The sequence below is a fragment of the Lissotriton vulgaris genome, chromosome 11, assembly GCF_964263255.1.
Source record: "Lissotriton vulgaris chromosome 11, aLisVul1.2, whole genome shotgun sequence".
NCBI lineage: Eukaryota > Metazoa > Chordata > Amphibia > Caudata > Salamandridae > Lissotriton > Lissotriton vulgaris.
Genome location: NC_141699.1, coordinates 381,724,005 through 381,732,992, shown reverse-complemented (window position 1 = coordinate 381,732,992; position 8,988 = coordinate 381,724,005).

Genomic DNA, 8,988 nt, shown 5'->3' with positions numbered 1-8,988 from the left:
ATCATGGCCGTCAGCTTAACCTCCCAGTTCCCCGCAGTAACGAAAGTCGCCGCTTAAAACAATCGGAAGAATTTAGCAGATGGCGTTGTTGTGTCAATATCGCAAATAAATAGGAATAACCAAATCGTAATTACAATTACTTTTATTGTAACAAACGAGCCTGTGGGGAAGCCAGGGACAGCGTGGCTGCAGAGTGCCGATGACGCTCAGCTGGACGACTACGTCACTTATGTAGTACAACAACATTCCAATGCAAGTCGCATCAGCTGGCCAATGACAATGGAGTGACTCAAACAATGCTAACATAAACTAGACCTACAACAGGCGTGAACCCATCTTTCACAAAGCTGGCTCTTTGACAACTATGTTGATCTAACAAATACCATTAAGGTCAGGAAACAGCGACTCGGAAATCAACATGCGAATAAAGCTAAATATCAGTTGTATGACCACTTTTTAAGATGATGCACAAGCCCAGGCATGATAATTCAATAGCAGTGGCAGGTTGGTGACTTTTCGAAGTGGTGAGGCGTAAGAAATGCATGTCATACATTTATAATGCACAATGGCAGTGCAGCAGAATGAGTGCAGAGCTAGTCACCACTGCTGCTGGTCAATGTATGCACCTGCTGAGTTGTGAAACCACTGTAACTATCCTCAATATCTTTGGCAATTTCTGTAATCACTCCCTTATGCAAAATTTAATAACAACTATTTAAAAATCAGACAACCACAGCAGGATTTGGTGGCTAAAGTATGTGGAGTCAGAATTAACTGCAATCGGTCTAAGTCCCCTTTATGGGTCTCAACTATTCTATCCCGTTAGGGATTGAATAGGCGAGATTATAGTAAGCAGTCCGAAAAGTCTACCTAACTGCGGATCGCGTACAGTTCATGTGAGGCAGGCGTGTGAGGCAGGCGCGTGCACATCAAACACCATCGGCCTCTGCATCAGACTTCAAAGGAAGCCGCTCGCACACCACCGTTTGTCTGAGCCTCGGCATCGGACTTCAAAGGAATCCGCTCCCAAGCCGCTCCACCGCCCCCCTCAGGCTTCAAAGGAATGCACCCCCGCAACCCCCCCACCCCCGCCACAGCAGTGCTGAGAGCTTAATATTTTTGGAACCATTTCGCGGGGAAGCCGTGTTTTGTTCGGCGTTCTCTGCACATTTCTCGTTTTTTTTCTGGACGAAAGTGAAAGCCTACTGTGCTTATTTACAGTAGCCTTGCTCCTCAAATGCTGTTGCTGTGTTGCCACCTCTCTAGGGACACTCAGCTTGAAAACACTCGACTTGCTAGCTGCAATGCTACATCCGCTATGCTTTGCCTCTAGACACGTTGATCCCTCTCAGACTGTGCTGACTCTGCCCCTCCTGATTCTGAAACTGACCAACGAAGTCACCACGCAGTCTCTTCTCTCTGTCTTATGATGTCTGCCCTGCCACAATTTACTTCGGACCCTCACCCTCACACCTCCTCCTCCTCACACACCTTCACACCCTCTCACCCTAACACCCTCACTCACCCTCGCACACCCTCACTCACCCTCACACCCCTTTTCACCCTCATCCCCCTCTCACCCTCACTCACCCTCTCAGCCTCACTCACCCATTCAACCCCACACACCCTCACCCTCACACCCACTCACACCCTCACCCTCACACCCCCTCATCCTCACCCTCACACACACACCCTCAACCTCACTCATCCTCACCCTCCACACCCCCTCACAACTCAGACCCCCTCACCCTCACACCCCTCACCCTCCCTCAGACCCTCACCCCCCTCACCCTCACCCTCACACACCCCTTCACTCACCTTCTCACCCACCCTCACCCACCCTCTCACCCACCCTCACCCACCCTCTCACCCTCGCCCGCCCTCACACACCCTTTCACCCTCACACACCCTCTCACCCTCACACACCCTCTCACCCACCCTCACTCTCACACCCTCACTCTCACACCCCCTCACACACCCCCACCCACCCGTCACCCTCACACCCCCTCACCCTTACCCTATCACCCTCACACCCCCTCACCCTTACCCTCACACCCTCTCACCCTCATCCTCACACCCCCTCACCCTCACAACCCCACACCCTCACACACCCCCTCACTCTCACACCCCCTTAACCTCACACCCCCTCACACACCCTGACCCTCACAGCCCCTCACCCTCACACACCCTCACACACCCACTCACACCCCCTCACACCCCTCACCCTCACACCCACACTCACCCTTCCCTCAACCTCACCCCCTCTCACCCTCACCCCCTCTCACCCTCACCCTCACACCCCCTCACATCCCACCCCCTCACCACCATAACAAAGCATAGCATAACAAAACATAGCATAACAAAACATAGCAGAACAAAACATAGCCTAACATAACAAAACATAGCATAACATAAAACAAAGCATAACATAACAAAACATAACAAAACATAGCATAACAAACATAGCATAACAAACATAGAAACAAAACACAACACAACATAGCATAGCATAACAAAACAAAGCTTAGCATAGCATAACAAAATATAGCATAAAAAATCATAGCATATCAAAACACAACAAAACATAGCATAACAAAACAAAGCATAGGATAGCAAAACGAAACATAGCATAACAAAACAAAGCATAGGATAGCAAAACAAAACATAGCATATCATTACATAACTTAGCATAACATAACAAAACATAGCATAACAAAACACAACAATACATAGCATAACAAAGCATAGCAAAACATAACAAAACATAGCATAGCTTAACAAAAGACAACAAAACATAGTTTAGCAAAACAAAACATATAATAGCATAGCAAAACATAGCATACCAAACACAACAAAACATAGCATAGCGTAACAAAACATAGCATAGCATAATAAAACACAACAAAACAGCATAGCATAACAAAACATAGCATAGCATAAAGCATAACATAGCAAAACATAGCATAGCATAACAAAACAGCATAGCATAACAAAACACAGCATAGCATAGCATAGCATAACAATTCAAAGTATAGGATAGCAAAACATAGCATAGCAAAACAAAACAAAACATAGGATAGCAAAACAAAACATAGCATAGCATACAGCATCACTCCGCACCACCACAGCATCACTCAGGGGCACCACAACATCACTATGCGCTACCACAGCATCACTGAACACCACAGCATCACTCGTTCGCCATCACAACATCACTCAGCGCCACCACAGCATCAATCTGTGCAACCATTCAACAACACCTGGTTCAAATATGTTCTCTCAATGTTTCAAGCTTTATTACAAATGTAACAAAAAGATGTTGATATTTCACTTCTGTTCTTGAATTTTCGTCACAATAAAATACACTGAACACAATCTTCACAAAAGTCATTTACAAAACTTTAAGCTATTGCCATTATAAATTACAATAACTTTTATTTAAGTATTAATTATTGGAAAAAATGTAAAAGCCATTGTTATTTGTAATATCAATACATGTAAGTCACGTAAATACAACACATATTGCATTACAAAAGCTATAGGTGTCACATTTGTGAAAGTTATAACTATTGACATTGTAAATGACAAAGCTATTAATTTCGCTATTTTCAAAAACAAAACATAAATACAAAATTTGTCATTTACAATACCAAAATCTCAAACTTTCCTAATGCGAGATCTATTGCATTGCAAATGCTTGTTAAAGATCCATCTACCTGCAAGACCTTAACAAAGCGAAAATTGGCTGAGATATTCACTTTGAGGGCCCAATATTTAAGAAGGGAAAAAAATTCTACACCCAGACAGCTCGTCTGTATGAACTAACTCCAGCGCTGTAGGAGGGAAGTTATTTTTACCTGGCTGATGTCACATTGCCACACCACACATATATCTTATTAAGATTTCGTCTAAATTTGATTCCACTGGTGGTAGGGTATCCAGGGAAGAAATACAAACATTCTGATCTTTCTGTCTGCCCGTGCGACAATATCCCGACAAAATGATCTTCATGTTTTATTCTTCTGTGGTTTTTACCATCAGGAAAGACATAATTTTCATTGTACCGATTTGAAAGCGTTACATGTTCAAATTTTGTCGTGTATCATTGTTTTTCCTCAAATACTTGCAGAATTCTTTTGTGTGTTGTTAGACCTGGCACCTTGGCGTGAGTCTCCCTTCCACTTTTTGCTGATGTGCCTCCGATGTTTTGCTGGTTTTCCGATACTCAGGGCACTGCGCCACGGCTGACCCGTGCCGCAGTGCAAGTGCTCCCTACTGTAAATTGTACATGTGATTGGTATCCATGATTGGTTCTTGGATTTACTGTTAGTCCCTAGTAAAGTGCACTAGAGAGTGCCGGGGCTTGTAGATGCCAATACTGCTGGTGGGCCTGCAGCGCTGGTTGCGCCACCCACCGAAGCAGCCGTAAAGATGTGTCTGGGAACTGCGACCGCAGAAGCCGCGTGCGGTCTCGTACTGTCACGCTAGCTGGGCAAGTGTCCCCACTTGCCAGCACCGACCCTTCCCTTGACTACATATTAGTCACCCCTATGGTAGGCCTGCGGGCAGGGTGCGTTGTAGGTGTAAGGTAGGACAAGCCCTGATGTGCGTGGCATGTCCTAGTAGTGACTTACAACCAAGACCGTATTTCACTATTGAAGGCTACCTGCTCCATTAGGCCAGACTGAGCTGCGAGAATTATTACACCCTATAATCCCCGCAGGCTCAAGGAGCATGGTAGCGAGTCATGTTTAGTATGCCTGAACTCAGGATGATAAAATATTCCTTGTAGTCAAGTTTATTTTAGTATCCTGGGTTTGCAAATGCTACTTTTAGAAAGTTAGCATTTGTTTGCTTAACCATTTCAGCCCGCCTTTGCTGGTATGTGTATCTGACTGTCTGGGATGTGTGAGTGACAGGGCTGGAGGGATGACAGGTGGTGAATGCGCAGATTACACCTTAGTGGGAGGTAGGAGTGCCTCTTGACTCGAACTGTAGCTGTGCTCGACCACCACAATGCTGGCTCCACCCTCCTGGGGAGCGGCGGATGACTCTGCCGACGCCTGGCCCAGGAAGGGCGAAGCCCCCATCAACAAGGTACTCTGGCCACCCCTGTCCGGACAATGCTGGCTCCACCTCCTGTGGGGCGTCTGATGCGCCTGCCCCTCACACTGAAAGCAGAAGCCGGAGTGCACCCACCGGGGTACTCAAGGACTGAGAGTGGCTATGCAAAGGCCCCCCTGGCCTGCGAGAACAAAAGAATTGGCCTATAAAAGAAGGAGCCCTGCTCCTTTGAAATTAGATCCTGTTTGGGCCACAGAAGGACTCTGCCCTACGAGAAGGACCGTGAGAGACAAGGAAGGGTGCTGACTCTTGCCTGTGTCTGGTGCCTTGCTGCTGAAGGAGAGGAAGAAGAAAAGACTACGAAAAGACTTTTGCTTTACTTTGTGCCAAACTCTGCTAAAGAGATCTCCAAGGGCTTGCAACTGAACTTGCCCCCTGACCAGCGTCCCAGGACCAGTGGACGCTACCCCCTTGGAAGAAAGCGACTGCGGGTGCTGACCATCGCCGCAGCACCGACGGAGGAATCTCCTCCAAGGCAACGACATCCACCTGACCACCGTGACCGGGGCCCAAAGCAAAAGCGAGAGCAAAGTAAGGACCAGCCGCCGCTGGCCCGAACACCGTGACCGCAACTGCACCGGGAGCCCAAGAGCAAAGCGAAGGAGGACCCGTCCGGTCCGAGCTCTCGAGGTGACTGCATAACGAGCAGCCACTCACCTGCAAAGACGGACAGTTGCCCTGTGAGAATCCGCAAGGTCGGTAGCCTGCCCGACAGCCCAGCTGTGAGCCCACAGCTGCACCGGCACTTGGCTGGGTACGTCCTGCACTTGGGGACCGTACTGCCACTTGCCACCGCCGCACAGCCGCCGCCTCCAGGGTCGGAGCGGACGACGAGGAGAGGACCCTGCCGCCACAGAACACCGCTGCCCCGGATGACCAGTGACCTGCTCGGCTGAAGAGCCGCAACGATCAGCGACCACGGGAAGGCAACGCAACATGGGACAGATCCCCTGGAAGCCGCCGGCTCCACAAGAACTTTGGTTAACACCGGCCTACGGGCCCTCAGAGAACTGCTATAAGAACTGTGGTAACCTGAACTGAGTAACCTGCAACCGTTATCTTAAAGTACGTTGACTGTATTCACAAGCCTGCTTAAAATCTATATAAAGATATATATTTTTACAGAATACAGTCTGGTCTCGTTGTGTGGTGGGTTGGTTGTAAAGGTGTACTATTGCAAGTGTTTAACCCTATGTGCCCCAAAGATTAGCCTACGACTGCTTAAGCCACACTACCTAGAGGGTAAGCAGAGGTTGTCTGGAAGGTAACCCTCAGCCCTGACGAGGAAGAGAGAGTCCCTGCTTGTCGCTAGTGTTGCACTGCGCCAACTAGAGCCTCCCCCTTCCTACATGTGTTTTTCCGCTAGCATCATTTTTATGGGCATGTTTGAAATAGAGGAAGCAGGTTGGCCCATAAGACAAATCAGGTCTGTCTTTTACACATTTTATTGTATCCAGCTTAAATGTATATGTGGAGAAGTGTGGCTCACTGGTTAGAGCAGGCAGACCTGGAAGCAGAGGTCAGCCCGGGACCAGGGTTCAATATCCGGCTCGGCGGGGTCTTGAGTCCTAAAATGTCCATGGGCTCGACAATTCTCGCTTCGGTGTCTACTCGATTCACAGGTTCACACTCTGTGACTCTGGGCAATAGCTTGCTTAATCTCCACAACGGCCCCTCGCGGCGGGATGCCTGGCTTTCACCTTGCGGATACCTTGCCGGGGTTATCTCACAGGGGAATACCAGGACGGGCCCCCTAAGCAAGCGCTTAGAGGCCGGTTGGTATTTTGCGCTATATAAATTCCTGTACATTTACATTTACATTTTACATTTATAGAGGAAATGGATTTTATGATCGGGGTATAGGGTTTCAGATATGTTACACTATATCTACTATGGCATTAATCAAGGAGTGAGAAGGAGAAAATAATTAATGTGATGATTCTGCAACAAACTTCCAGTCTTATGATTAGGGTTGCCAGCTCGTTATTTTGATGTCCCAGATGGTACAAAAATAAACAGTCACCTAAAGCCATATTTTCAGCACTTATCTGTGCATACTTCGAACAGCAAATATACATAGAAAGCACTTTTGATGGTGTTCTAGGGCTGCATGAATAATCCATGACTGATAATCAAAGGGAACAAAGACAGAAAAGTCACATTACAAATGAATACATACTTTTTTATTTATAACCCTATTTAGTGTCAAAAGGAGGTCTTTGCAGAGTCTTCAAACAACACATGGCTGGCATTTTTCTTTTGCCAATCTTACTTTATATTCCTTTCCATGGAATGCATTCTCACACTGCGGAAGTAAATGTTAAATATAAATGTAAGGAATTGGCATAGTGGGGACCCAGGGGGTACTGGAACCAGAAAAAAAACTAAGCCTCAGTAACCAGCTTACAAAGGTATGTAGATATGCAAACGGTCTTTAAAGACCATTGAAAAACTCAGGCATGCCGGAGATAAGACTCCAGACACTGCCCAGCCGAGCCCAAAGCAGCAGCCCCCCATACACAATGGGGGGCTGAAGCCCTTTTAGTTATATGGGCTTTGCGCGCCAGCATCACAGTAAGTTCACTTAATTTTTTGATCTTACCTTATGCCATGCAGGCTTTGTTCCTTTAATTTCAGCCTGCAGCCAACTGGTTATGATCGTCTTTCTCTGGCGCTCTGCTCTACCTCTGAGGCTGCTGTCTACCGACGCAAAAACAAACCTAACCAATCCTGCAGGAGCGCTCATGCTGTTTCCAGCCTGAGAGAATCTTCAGGATTTATTTATAAAGTTTTATATAGCGTTAACTTGATCCCGAAGGATATCAGAGCCCATTACAATTTGAGGCAAAGGTAACAAATTAGAGCATTAGTCTAAAATGGAGAATCTAATGGACATTGAATCGAAAAGTACAAACACAACAGCTCAATATAACCTCAGTGCACAAGTAGGAATGGGCTATGCGATGGTGCATGGGTTCCCATTTAGGTTTCTCCCTCTTTCGGAATGCTTCACTGAGCTTACTCTCTTCAAGTTTATGTAGGGGTTTAGGGCAAGGGGTGTCCTCCGAGCTTGCTTTTCCACGGTTTGGCTAAGTTCCCTTCATTTTTTTTTTTTACCCATTTTAGGTGTCACCTCTCGTCTGTGCTCTTCCTGGTCTTGCTTACACAAAGGTCAATTGAAAAAGGGCGATAATGCTTTTGGTTAAAGTCAAACCTAACAGACAATACACTGTGCCATACGACAAGTCGAATTCTCTGACCTTTCCACCAAATTTCCCAATTCTGTTCTCTTTCTGAAAGAGATTTCCTTCAAGCTGGCATCCTTGCTATGACTGATCACCTGCAGAAGGGTCTCTGATGTTATAGCACTCTCCCTTTTGGGGCTCTATTTTTCACCTGATTGAGCAATGTTATGAATTTCAGCACATACCAAGGCTGCCTTTTCATTTGTTCTTTAACCTTATTTTATGGATCTTTCGACTCTTTTTGTAGTTTCCCATCTCAGGAGTACATCTCTGGCAATTCCCATCTCCATGCCTCCGACCTACTTTTTTCCTTCACTGCTACAAGCCAGTTGGCACAGGCTAACCCAGCTCTCCTTTTGCGACTGGGGGCCTGTGTCTGCCATCCCGTCTGTTAATACAGTTGCTGGCTTGGTGTGGGCAGAAGTGGGTATGTTGGGCTGGCCATTGCAAGACAGCCGGCAAATCTGACATGCGCACTCTGCACTTTTCGTGTCAGACCTGCTACTGCCAATCAATTAGCACAGCAGGAATCTCCCCCCCCCCATCACCCTCACCAGTGCGCACATCATAAAAATGGTAATGACAGTTTTATTAATTTATACATTGTTGGTTAAGGTTT